This window comes from Odocoileus virginianus, chromosome 14, assembly GCF_023699985.2.
Source record: "Odocoileus virginianus isolate 20LAN1187 ecotype Illinois chromosome 14, Ovbor_1.2, whole genome shotgun sequence".
Lineage (NCBI taxonomy): Eukaryota > Metazoa > Chordata > Mammalia > Artiodactyla > Cervidae > Odocoileus > Odocoileus virginianus.
The window spans coordinates 61,523,839-61,538,170 of record NC_069687.1 but is presented as its reverse complement, the minus strand read 5'-3'; positions in this window follow the sequence as shown (position 1 = coordinate 61,538,170).

The following is a 14,332-nucleotide window of genomic DNA, read 5'->3' as shown; positions in this document are numbered from 1 at the left end:
CTAAAATTTAAACAACCTGATTGTTCTCAGTGACTTTGGTTCAATAAATCATGATTTGCCCATACTATGGGGTAGCAGGCAGCTCACAAAAGCAATAAAGAGGAGCCCTGAGCTCCCAAGGGATGTTGTTCAAGTGAGATAGTAAGCTATGGAACAAAATGCAAAGTGAGATCCCACTTAGATTTCTAGAACCCCCAAACTATATGAGTTTGCATGCAAATACAGAGAGAAAAAGTCAGTAAGAATACCTGAAAATGAATGACAGCAAATCTAGGAGAAAAGATTCAGATAAAGGAATTAAAAGGAATGATCTCTTTTGACCCTGTTCACATCTGAACTTTTGGACATTTTTCTTGAAGCCTATGGCCACCACATCTCACATGTATAATCAATAAGAGCCAAAAAAAAAAAAAAAAAAGAAGAAATACTTTGCCTTAAAATAAATTGGATGAAAGCAAAGGGCGATGAACTGACACAGTTCTCAGAAGTTCTTTAGGGGCTGTGTGTGTGGAAGTTAGCAGGTCTTACATGACCAGGACTGGAGGCAGGGAGGCCAGTCAGGGTCCCCAGCTGCCCAGAGGATGGAGGGAGGCCAGGTTAGAAAAATCTAGAGGAGAAGAGAAGACAAATTCAATCAACACATGGCCCATGTTAAGTGGAAGACAAGGAGGAACAAGTCTGTCGAACTGTGGAGGCTGACACCAGGGTTTATAAATCCTGCACAGGGAAGCAGGAGATGCGGCCATTTGCTGAGCCACGAGATCAGGGAGGGTGGGTGAGAGTCCACGGGAGAGGGGTGAGTGGTCTCTGCTTCCAGGAGATCTTGGAAGATGCTGCTTCCTGAGTTGTCCGCCTATCTGACACATGCTCTCTCATCTACAGAAGAAAGGGGCAGCCCGTAAGATGAAAACTGGTCCTCATGGGCCACGGGAGAATGCTCCAAGGAGACCGAGGGTCTCCAGGCTGCCAGGGAGGATCCTCTGACTTAGGAGTCTCACCCATATCTCTTACAGAGTGGCTGTCCTCTCCAAGTAGTTTTACAAACTGCCAACAGGTGACAGACATCCAGCCCCTTCCCCAGGTGACTCCCAGTCTGCCTCCCTGTAATTGACTATAGTTACTTCCCAGTGTGGTGATGCCCAAGGCAAGGCAATGCCTTCAATCCGAGTCACCCTTCCCAGTTGCCAGCATGTCCACAACTTAGCTCCAAATAAACTCCGCAGCTCCATGCCTGGGCCAGGCAGACCTTTGACTTTAGGGAGAAACTTTCTCTGTCAAGACCTCGGAGTGGCATGGCAGCTCCCAGCTCTGCGGCTGGCCCCTTAGGTGGGAGGCTACACAGTAACCTTCACACCAAGGGTAATGGAGAGCAGAGGGTGGCTGATGGCTTTGCTTTTCTAAATAAGGTTTCTAGGATTCCCCCTTTTAGTCATAAAGGATGTACATGTCCTTCCTTTCAGAAATCATGACAGCCACTTTCCAAATATTGCTGGCCATTTATTGGTACCTCTGCTGAGTGTTTCCCACACAAAGCCCAACTCAGGACAATAAATATCAGTCAAAGTGAATAACCCATATTACCGAGGTTGGCAAGTATATGTTAATGTGATGAAACTAACTGGCCCTGTGTCCTTTGGGTTCCCAGTCATATAGTTGATCATTTCTAATACCTCGGTCATAAGCAAAGCCTTCTCTTCTATGAAAAATCCACAGGCTATATCTTTGTGAAACTGATGTGAAAGTCAAAAGGAAACCAGCATGTCTCCAACTGCCAGCTCCAGGGAGGTGTAGTAGTTGCTTCTGATATGTTTTCTTATGTAATCAATACCATGGGCCTGCAGTGAGGGACTTCCTTGCTTCCTTGTATGGACAAGGAAGCTGAACCTCTGAGACGGTAAAGTGACTTAGTCAAAAGCTGCGAGCCAGTCCAAGCTGACTCCCTTGTTCCACCCGCTGACTCGTTGGAGTGGTAGGTGAAGAGGGGGGTAGTATGTGAACATGTGTATATGTGAGTGTGTTTGTGTGTATGTGTGTGCTTATGCAGTCTTCCCAAACGCGCTGTTTCCCACTGGCCTGCTACTGATGTGGCTTCTGGAGCCAGAGTTGTCTGAAGTGATCATCCTCTCCCCTCCACTGCTCTGCGGGCTCATTGTGAAAAAGGCTTTGTTTGATAAATTTGCTGGAATTCAGACCTGGCCTTGGTCCTCTCATTCAATGATTCAATCTGAGAGGCCTGGGGCTACAAAGGACACTCAGATCCCCAAATACCCGCAGCCAGACTATATTCTGCCCCGTCTGAGGCCAAGGCTTCTTGTAGCCCTGTGGTATTTATTCATCACTTCTCCATTGGTGCAGGAAGTTTATTCATCCCTTTTCCTTTGGTACCAGAAGCTCTGGTTGTACCTGGGTGCATGGAATAAAGATAATTCTCACCACCCTGACAGCGCAGTGGGACCATGTCACTAAGTTATGGCTAGTGGCACAAAAGGAGAAGTGCTCTTCCCTCTATTTTGTTGATGTATTTTTCCTTCCCAACTGGGTGGAATGAAGTGACGGCAGTCACTCTGAAAGCCATCTTGCATCATGAGATAGAAGCTAACTGGTGAGGATGGCAAAGAAGACAGAGAGCAAGAACTTAAATCTCTGATAGTTGTATTGTGGAGTTGTCCAACAATTCTGGATCATCTGCCTGCCTCCAGACTTCCCTAGTGCAAGAGAAATAAACTTCTTTTTAAAATACTGTGATTGGGATTTTCGTCATCTGTAGTTGATAAATGATAAACCGATAAATGATCTTGTGTCAAAAACTCCTGGAGGGCAGGGTCCTGTTATTTAGCACCTTCTACCCCCATATTCCTCCTGGGTGTTCATTGGAAGGACTGATGCTGAAGCTGAAACTCCAATACTTTGGCCACCTCATGCGAAGAGTTGACTCATTGGAAAATACCCTGATGCTTGGAGGGGTTGGAGGCAGGAGGAGAAGGGGACGACAGAGGATGAGATGGCTGGATGGCATCACCGACTCGATGGACATGAGTTTGAGTAAACTACGGGAGTTGGTGATGGACAGGGAGGCCTGGCATGCTGCAATTCATGGGGTCGCAAAGAGTCGGACACAAAGGAGCGACTGAACTGAACTGAACTGAACCCCAATATTCTAGCCCAGTGCCTGCCCTGCAATTGGGGCTCAAGCAGGGATAGAAATATAGAGCCAGAAGGCTCCTCAGGAAGCATCTGGACAATGTCCCACCCACGGCCTGAAGCTGACCTTGTCACCTCCCCCTTGGAACGTGCTGTCTGCCATGTAGACCCTGAGTTGGCGCGAGGCTTCCCCTCCTGCATCCAATACCCCTAGTGTCCATCTCCTTTCATTCCTCGTTCATCTCTTTGCCTGCATATCTCCCCAGAGAGATCTCTAAGTATTGTTGTCAAGTAGAACAACTCCTCCTCTCCTTATAAATCCACTCATTGCTCCCCCACCCCACAACCCAGAAAACTAAATGCCTAAGGGCCAGGCAGCAAAAAGAAAAGTTTTGGCTTTCACAGTAGTTTGAAATTTAAAATAGTTTCCAAGCATTGTAAATCTGGATATTTCCCATATGATTGCAGATTTCTTGATTCTCTTGAAAAATCAGAGGATGGGATAAGGTAGGGCCTGTATTCCCACCTGATCATGAGCAGCTAGCACTGAGCCACATATCTGCCAATGAAGGTGGGCCCGTAATCCTCAGTTGCCATGGATTTCACCTGCTCACTTCACTTACTCCAGTACCTGCTCAGCCCCAGGGGGCCGTTTTCATGTGCCATCTCTCCTGGCAGTAGTGGCATTTCTCCATTGTAGCAAAATATCCTGGTGTGGTGAGTGCAGGTTAAGAGATACTTTATATTCAAGAATGTCATTTTGTTATTTATTTTTATGTCTGAATCAAGTTTTAGTTGTAATATACCAGCTTCTCTTGTTGCAGAGCTTGAGCTGGAGAGCACAGGCTTCAGTAGTTGTAATAGGTGGCTTAGTTGCTCCACAGTATATGGGATCTTAGGTCCCTGATCAGGGATCGAACCCCTGCATTGGAAGGTGGATGCTTAACCACTGGACCGCTGGATAAGTCCAAAGAATGGCATGAAAGCATTGACAGTTCTATGATTACTCTTCAATATTTCATTTCATTTTGGGATATTTCTTGTCTGTTCCATGTTATCCCATGAGCTAAAGTACCATTTTATTTCTTATGAAAGTATCTATTTTACTTTGAAAATTAAAATAGTTATTTTGAGTTGTTAAAGAAAACCAAAAGAATGGCATTTAAGTTGCACCTCAAGAGACATGGAATTTTCCAGTTGGAGTCAGAGGAAGAGAAAGCAACATGAGGAAAGGCATGGCGATGTGAAAGGATGTGGCCTTCTTCAGGATTAGAAAGAAGACACCAGTCCCACTTACCTGGAGTCGGGAGAGCACCACTGGTGGGTGGGATATTACTCTCTCGTTCATATTACTGCATCCTGCCTCTTTGCTCTGTATGTTATCTGCATAGAACTGACTAAAAGTCAACTCTAAATTCCTGAGGTCAGCAAATGCATTAGTTAGGATGGGCCCCACCCTGCTGTGATAACAAACAATCCCCAAATCTCAGTGAGCCCAACAGGCTTATTCTTGCACGTGCATTGTAGCTTGATGGGAGGGATGGGGGATGCTTCTCATCAGAGTCATTCAAGTCTGACAAAGCTCACCTCCACATGTGCCCACAATACACCAAGGCAGGAAAAGGGGGTGTGGTAAATGTAGTGAATTGAGTGCTGACTCAAAACTTTCACTTGGGAGAAACATGTGCTGCTTCTACTGACGCTTCACTGGTCTAAGAGAGTCCTGGGGCCACTTGCATGTCAAAGGGGACAGAGAAAAAGGGTCCTCTCAAGATCAAGGATGGGGAAGGTTGTTGTTCAGTCGCTAAGTCATGTCTGACTCTTTGTGACCCTGTGGATTGCAGCACGCCAGGCTACCCTGTCCTTTGCTGTCTCTTGGAGTTTGCTCAGATTCATATCCATTGAGTCGGTGATGCTATCTAACCAGCTCATCCTCTGCTGCCCACTTCTTTTGCCCTCAATCTTTCCCAGCATCAGAGTCTTTTCCAATGAGTCAGCTCTTTGCATCAGGTGGCCAAAGTATTGGAGCTTCAACTTCAGCATCAGTCCTTTCAGTGAATATTCAGGACTGATTTCCTCTAGGACTGACTAGGGAGGAGGGCCCTAGTGCTTATAGAAATCCCTAATGACAACCTTGGCCCACAGGCTTGTGGTCATCTGACTCTGCCCTTTTCCCCCAGCCTCAGTGATCATCTTCTCTACCTTTCCCCAGCCTCAAACCGTACCAAACTTCTGAACGTTTAAGAACTTCCATGTTACTTCCACGTCTTTCTCATTTGCTACTCTGTCTGCTTGCAGAGTTGTCCCCCAATTCTGCAGGAAAACTCTTAAAATCTCTCAAGTGTGTGTGTATGTGTGTGTTAGTCGCATTAGTCATGTCCGACTCTTTGTGACCCCATGGACTGCAGCCCGCCAGGCTCCTCCATCCATGGAATTCTCCAGGCAAGAATACTGGACTGGGTTGCCATACCCTTCTCCAGGGGATCTTCCACACCCAGGGATCGAACCCAGGTCTCCTGTATTGCAGGCAGATTCTTTACCATCTGAGCCACCATGGAAGTCCAACATCTCAAGACTCCACTCAAGAAGATCCGAATCTGGGAAGCCCAGTGTGACTCCCCAAACCCACCATGTCCCTGGGTTGAGTTCTGGACTCCCATCCATATTGTTGAATTTATCTCCTGCCCTGTAAACAACTTTTTAGACCTGTCTCCCACCTCCCCACCCCCCGCCCCGAGCATGACCTGGAACCTGGCTTAGGGAGCATACATTTTAAATAAATGATGGAAGTAGCGCAGGGCCCACAGCAGAAAGAGGGCTGAGTGGCCCCTGGAAAGTACAAGTCCCATCCAGTGGGGAAGCAGCCACCCAGTTTCAGCTGATCGTTGTCATGAAGGAAAGCGCCCAGCATGGCTGCAACTCTCAATTTTTCAAGACAAACTAGACATATTTATTTTCATATAGAAACTCCTAATTTCTTAATGCCTGGATTTGGCCCCAGGGAACATGCCTTGGAAGGTTCTGCTACTACAAGATCTCCTTGTGTAGGCTTTGGGGGAGGGCCAGGTGGTTTGGATATTAATCCTGACTCTGCTATTAACTGGTCACGCAACTTTGGGGTAACTGGGTAAACCCTCTGAGACTCAGTTTCCTTTTCTGTCAGATGGCAATAATAATAGCCCTTCATTATATTGTCATGAGGATTAAATGATGATGGATTCAGGATTAAGGCATTTAACATAGTGCTGGCTGCATAATAAGTACTCATTAAATGCTGGCTATTAATATTATTAGACAATTGTACATAAAACTGTGTAATTATGACTGTGATAAGTGCCAGGGGAGGGGGGATACAGAGAACTCTGAGAAGAGTTAATAGGAGAACCGATCCCATGGAGAGAGTCAGGAGGGACCAACTAGAAGAGCCACACTGGAAGGTAGGACATGTTAGAGCAGGAAACAGCCTGGGGGACCTGGTTCCAGGTGAAATCTACAGCAGGTAGGAAAGCCCTAAAGTGGGAAGAAGTCAGGGTCCAGAAAGGAAACGTAATGGGTCCCATAATTCTCAGTCTCTGATCATAGGAAAGCTAAATTTAAGGGATATGTTTCCTACTTGTGAAATTCTTCAAGAAAATTATTTATATTCAGAGCTAACTCTGGCAAGCCCCGAGGTTGTACCTTGTTTTACTTTGCAGAACTTTCTACAAAGGTATTAATCGATCCAAGCCCAAATATTTTCATTTCTTTATTAGTAAACATTTATTTTTGCTACATGACCAATGCTGCCCTGAGTGCAAAACAGATATGACAGAGAATCAGACAGTCATAGCAACCTAACAGCAGATGGTGTAAGGTCTGAACCGAGGGTGAAGAAAAAACAGTAAAAAAGCTCCTTGGGAGATGCAGTTCTTCTGTGGCTAAGTTCTTAGCCCTCCAGTGGCCTCACTGGTTCCAAGCAGGGCAAAGAGAGAATACAGAAGGACGAACCAGACTCTCTGCCTGACATTTGCCTCCATGCAATGTTTTTGCCTCAAGCAAACTTTTCAGAGAACCTCCATAGCAGGTGGTCTGAAAGTACCTTCTGGGACCAGGGCTGGAGCTGGGGAATCCTGAGATGCTGCTCCAAGAGGATCCAGAGGATTTACTATCTGGGAGGATAGACAGATAGAGAGCTGTCCTCACTGAAGACCTAGGAGGTCACTTGGGCCCTCATCAGATGGAGGGCCTGGACCACCATGTGGAGCCCTCATACCACCATAAATGTAGCTGTCTCTTAGAAATCTACTGTATGAGCGCTTTTTGTAACTTATTTCCTCATTTTAACTACACAATTATATATGTTCTTTATAGAAAAACTAGAAAGTACAGCTTAAACTAAAAAGAAAGGGAGGGGGCAAGGGAGAGGGAAGGAGGGAGGAAGGAAGGAAAGAAAGAAAAATGGAGGAAAGGCGAGAGGGAGGAAGAAAGCCTTCCAGATCCCTGAGCCCAGCAGTAACATCGGCAGATCCGACCCCGAGCTTTTTCCGAACGTATCTGCTACTGACTACTGGGTAGCCTGCTGTTTCCCTCAACAGTTGTCCTAGGTGTAGCTGTCTACATAAACCAGTATATAAGTAAATTTTGTGTGTGTTTCACATTAAGAATACACCAAAATTTATTTAACCGATCCTTGACTTTGTGTCATTAAGTTCTTTCCCATGATAGAGAATCCCTATTTGAGAAGCTGGGCATGAGAAGAAAGTTGAGGCCAAGTTAGGACTTTGACTCCTGTTAACAACTGAAATGCTTGTACTCCCATTTCCTTCAAAATCACAGCTTCTCAACCGGGTGGATATTGGCCCCAAAGATGTGGAAAGTGGTTCTTGAGAGAGTGAACAAAATCTTACTCTTTTAACATATAAAGCACAAGTATGCAGACAGTCTATAAGATAGATATACAGTATGTATATTACAATTTTGTGAGGAAAGGGTGGAGATTAGGAAAAAAATACCTAAAAGTCTCCTTGGGGGGAACAATAACAAACATAAAAAGTTGAGGGGCTTCCCTGATGGTCCAGTGGTTAGACTCTATGTTTCCTCTGCAGGCTGTACAGATTTGATCCCTGATCAGGGAACCAAGATCCCACATACTGCACAGCACAGCCAAAAGAAAAAAAAAAATTAAATTGTGCCATTTGCAGAGAGATGGATAAACCTAGACACAGTCATACAGAGTAAAGTAAGTCAAAAAGAGAAAAATAAATATCATATGTTAACGCATATATGTGGAATCTAGAAAAACGGCATTGACGATCTTATTTGCGAAGCAGAAACAGAGACACAGACACGGAGAACAAACATATGGATGCCAAGCAGGGAGGGGAAGTGGGATGAATTGGGGGATAGGGGTTGACACATATGCATCGTTATATACAAAATAGATGACCAATGAGAACCTCTTGGTACCACAGGGAGCTCTGCCCAATGCCCTGCAGTGACTTAAATGAGAAGGGAATCCAAAAAAGAGGGGTTGTCTGTAAACATACAGCTGATTCACTTTGCTATACAGCAGGAACTAACACAACATTGTAAGGCAACTATACACCAGTAAAAAAAAAAAAAAAAAAAATCACATCACATAAAATGGAATCCTGCAAAGTAAGCAAAAAACAAGAAAGAAAAAGTTGAGAAATGATGGTGGTAAAGTTCACTCAAGCCAAACCTATTCTACTTCTGAGTAGCTGTATTATTTCCTGCTGATCCATGATTTTTAGCCTCCAAATGCCAGTCCAGAAGAGGCGAATTCTTGACAGGGTACGTGATGCACAATTTTTCTCACCATTTAATGATAAAGGATTAAACTAGTCTACGTGAGGCAACACTCAGAAGACATAAAAGGTATAATCCCTTCCCTCAACACGTCCACACTCTGTGGGCCATCTCTCTGTTTCCCCTCCCATGCTCCAGAAACAGCTCTTCCCCTGGAGCATACCACGGTGTTTGAATGAGGTCCAACTCACTCAGGACGGGACAGGCATACTCCTTTTCATTTGAAACTACTCTATAAACAAGCAATTGAGGTGGCGAATTTACACTCATAATATCCTCATTAGCTCCTTTGAGTTATGATTATGTTTTCCTATTTAGATGTTTTTCCCACAGATGATGGAAGACTTAATATGCCAATAAAATACATCTGAAGAGGCTTTCAGAGGGAGATCTCAAAGCCCTTTATAAACATTAACTCATTAATCCTCCTCTTTCCCGGAGAGATGGGCAGCTGTCACGTCTTATTATCCCATTACACACAAGAGAAACTGAGGCCAGGAGATTAAACGCCTCCCTACAGACCTGCAGGAGGGAGTGGCAAGAACAAAGCTTCACCTTGACTTGGTCGAGCTCACCTTGGTCAAGTAGGTCGAGTAGGTCGAGGCGCTGCTAGAGAAGGGGGAAGAAAGGAAATCTGTGAGACACCTGCTATGTGTCAGGCACTGGCTAACATTCACCCACGTGTAATCCTTTTCATATCCCTTCTTAGGTTTACAAAAATCCCTGAGAACTGGGCTGTTTGAGTGATTTGCCCAAACTAGTCCACCAAGTCAGAGGCAAATGTGGGATTCAAATCCAGGTGTGTCCATGTGGTGCCAGACCACTGTCTCAGGCTTGTATTTTGAACACAGAGGGGCTAACTCTGTTTAACAAAGAGGTGACTGTTACCACAAAGTGTTTTGGGTCAAAAATCCCACTTGGGAAGGTAGACGAGATGTCAAGTTGGCAGAGAGGCAGCTAGACTTTGGCTCCTAGAACAGGTGAAATGGTTTCTGTTTCTTCTTCTTTTTTAATCTGTTCAAAACTTTTCAAATTGTACACTGGCCTGTACAATTTTTCTGGCCCTGCAATCTGTGGGATTTCAGTCCCTTGACCAGGAATCAAACCCATGCCTCCTGCATTGGAAATGCGGAGTCTTAACCACTGGACTGCCAGGGAAGTCCCAGTTACTGTGGCTTATTAATCAACTTCAATGAAGATGGGCATAATAAAATTTCTAGCTCTAAGATCTTATTCCTTCTCATACTGTGGGGATATCAGCATCTTGAGCAGAACTACTAATACTATCATTATTATTACTGTTACGAGGATAGTGATGAGGCTTATGCATGAATAGCATTGCACCATCTCTCCCTGTAAATAAGTTTTTTCACCTTCCAATGCGGAAATGAGAGAGAGGGGGAAAAAAAAGCAACAAAAACCTTACCAATTGCCAAGCTCCTGGGTTAGTGAGAGCAGCTTCCAGCAGGAAGCCCTATGTAAACTGATCATCTCCAGTTACTTTGGTATTCATCTATAGAATTTTTCAATTATGTATGACTAATTTTTCACAAAGTCATTATTTGAAGCAATTTGTCTCCGTGTGAGAGGCAACACCTTCCCTTCCCTGCAAGGTAGGCGGGGAAAATGTCATAATCGACCGGGCTTCAGTTTGAGTTATTAAGCGGTCACAGGAGTTCAAAAGAGAAAAATAATGAACAGGTAAGTCATCACATGTAAAAATTCCTCCTCTGTATTATCAAAATACAAATTAATTATAGATAAGATCAAACGAGTTCTCTTTAATGTATGGTTTTCCCAGAGAAGGTAATGAAAATCAAGCCATGTCTGCGGGAGGGGAGGGGAGGGATGTACAGAGGAATCTTTATGAATGTTGGCGGCATTTCATTGGAGACACGGTGCCTGTGAAGGCTACGGAAGGAGCCTCTAGGGAGTTCTGGGACATGCAAATAAAACCTGCTTTATTGCACTAGGTGCTAACTCCCCTATGAGCTCATCCCCACAGGGTCACTCTAAAGGCAATGGTAAAACCACCCCGTACAATTACCCCACCAGCCTCTGCAATCAACAGGTTGAGAAGCTGGCAGCCAACAGTCTTGCCGGTGGAGCTTGGCAAAGACCAAGCAATTGTGGTCATGGCCTTCACAGGCTTTCATTCTTGATCTTCCAAGCAAAGACCACAGCTGAAGTAAGCCATGATTCACCTTCCTTGGGGTGGGGGGAGGGGGGGACAAGAAAGGAAAAAAGAAGACATTTCCTCTCCACCTTCCCCGCCCCAGCCCCCTCCCAGTAGTATGTAATACTAATATTCACATGACAGCAAACATTTTCAAAATAATAGTCCTATATACTTAAGGTTAATCAGAACGGGCGCCATCCAACTTGCAAAGGTAGCAATTTTCCTTCATTAAAGCCAAATCAAGAAAGAGAACTTTGGGATTCCTTAGGGCTAATTACAAGGTGTTAATAATAACAATATAATGGCAGCAATTTTCCAGCTTTGCTCAAACCCATAATCTGCTTGAGTGCCTTATAGGATTGTCTGTGAGTTTATATAAAGCCAAGTGTTAGTCCAAAAATGTTTTCAGTAATTTCATTTTTACATCATGTCTCTCCTGAGTGTTTATGATGATGCGGTAATTGTTGCTGAAAAAGGTTCTCTCTGGCAAAGAACAAGTCTTGACTTGACACCTCACAGGACCCTTCTTTTGTTTCTCTTGAAGTGTATCCTGGGAAGAAGTGATGGGTCAGCAGGAAAGAACCCAGTAACTTCTGAATGCCCAAAAATCCTCTGAAGCTTGGATGTTGACCATGTCTGTCACAGTCACCCAGGCTGCTCCCCCACTTCGTGACCCAGTGAAAGAAAAAAAGAGACAACAGTATCTTTGGAAATGAGCAAGCAGGAGAGATTTGGGCAGCCATCTGTGGGCAGGCAGAAGACGTTGTCAGTGCCACGGCATTTGCTCAAAGCCCATGTGCAGTTGGTAGGGATCAGCTGTTCCAAAAAGGATAATAAACACTCCACTTTGTTCAGTGTAACCACTGGGTTCATTAACCCACATTCCCTTTATTCTCTAGATGCACAAGAGCTTTCTTCTCAGGATGTTGACTTCATAAGCATGGGATCATTCATCGTAAAATTTAAAAAGCCAGAAAGTAAGTTGGTGAGAACTGCTTTATTTTTTCCTTCTGTTCATTTATTTGCCTCCTCTCAGTACCAGTGGAATGACTGCATCCTCATTTAGAAGGGAAAGGCCTTTCAAAGGACAAGAGACTTGCATCTTACTCATTCTCTTTCTCTCTTTAGGCTGCCCAGGGGGGGGAATTCTTCTAAATTTTGGACAGGAAAAAACTAAATTATCCGCTATTGCCAAGTTGAGGTCTGAAACCAGTTTTTTTTTTTTTTTTACAACCAATTTCTAAATCTGATCATAAAAGTTGCTGATGGAAAAGCTGAAACAATACAAACTCCGTGTGGTTTTTGTTGACTGTTTAAGGATGCCCAGGAGACGCATCAAACCAAAGAAATGATAATTTGTCCTAATTGGGTTAGAACCACAGATAAACAGGCACCATCTGGAGTTCTGTTCCATTTGGAGTTTAGGGGGTGGGACAGTAGGATCACACTATTTTGGAGTAGAAGACTTTCTTCCTTCTTGGTTCTCCAAAAAGGGGATGAGAAATGAAGTGGGGCAGATGGGATGCAGAGAATAAAGAGGATGCTTGAGTTTCAATATCCTCCTCTAAAAATGGAGGCTGACACTCTGCTAGATGATTTTCCAGTGATTCGATGAGATCATCACTGTAAGCATGTACACTTTGAGTCATGAAAACCCAGTCTCTTTAAAGATCTAAGACATCTTGTCTCCTTCAGTCAGGCTGAGCCATGAAAACTCAGAGAACTATAGCCCAGAGAGAGGAATAGACTTGTTTCAGATCACAGTTTACATGAAAGGAGAAAAGGGACAGATTTTTTTTTCTCCTGGTCTAGAATACCCTCAGTTTATCCAATAAGCTTCTAAGGGAAACACACAAGCTCAGGGAGGCAACAGATATGAAGGGTAAGTAATCCACTGCCTGTGGTAGCCTCAGAGAATTTAATATGCAGGTCTTCAGAAAAGAAGATGTCCAAACTTGGCAGACACCCTTAGTTACCTCCTAACAGCCATTCTCTGTTAACAGTACCCTCATTTTGAGCAGCAATATGTCCATCCCCAGGGAATGAATCATGAATGGTCTAAGCCCAGGGTCAGCAAACTACTGACCACAGGTCAAATTCAGCCCACTGCCTGTTTTTGTACATCCTGTGAACTAAAATGTTTTTCATGTTTTGACATGGTTGAAAGAAATCAAAAGAAGAATTGTGAAACAAATATGAAAAATATACAAAATTCAAATTGCCAAGTGCACAAATATCTATTGACAGGGTGATCAACTGTCTTGGTCGGCCAGAGAATGGGTTCCCTAAACTCTGGATTTGGTGCTAAAAACAGGAATGTTTCCAGCAAATCAACATGAGCTGTTCACTGTAATAGCCATCTCTACAGTTGTCAGAAAACATACAGAATATTCAGCTTAATCTGAATTTTGGAAAAACAACAAATACTTTTTTAGCATGGGACATACACATGCATTGTTTATATGAGCCTATATTTTTGTTTCCTTAATCTGACAGTCATAGCCACACATATTGTCTATGGCTGCTTTCTTGCTATTCTAGTAGAGTACACAATTACAACATAGATGATATGGCTCACAAAGCCTAAAAAATTTACTATCTGGCCCTTTAGAGAAAAGGTTTGTGGGTGGCTGGTCTAAGCTAATCATGATAACTTAATTCTTTTTGCATGTAGTCACATCCCAGGGTGATCATGGGATGACTGAGACAAGAAAAGGTCTGTTGGGTACTTTCAGGAAAAATTTCTCCTCTTACAAGAGGTAAAAGCAACTCACAGAAAGAGTTTTTTACATCATATTTCCCTCCTCCCTTCCTTCTTTCTTTCCAGCTTGAGAGACTGAGGTATTAGGATATTATACTTAGAGCTACAAGCAACCATCTTGTGATGTGAGGAAAAAGTTTATCCACCCACCAAAGATAAGGTAGCATAAAGAACCAAGTGCCTTCCAAGGATTACCTCCACCCAGTCAGAGATTATTAACATGAAGTTAGTTGAAGAAAAAATTACATCATTAGTTTCACAAACTTCTAATGTAAATTTAGTATTTTCTTCAATGATGAACTTATGCAATACCTGGAACTTTGTCAGTGTACTGTCCTTCCTCTGGCCACCAAAGACTCACTTCCATCTCACATGCATTCATTCAACCCATCCCAATGTCTTCAAATGGCTCAACACAATTATAGAGTCAACTCAAAGTTCAA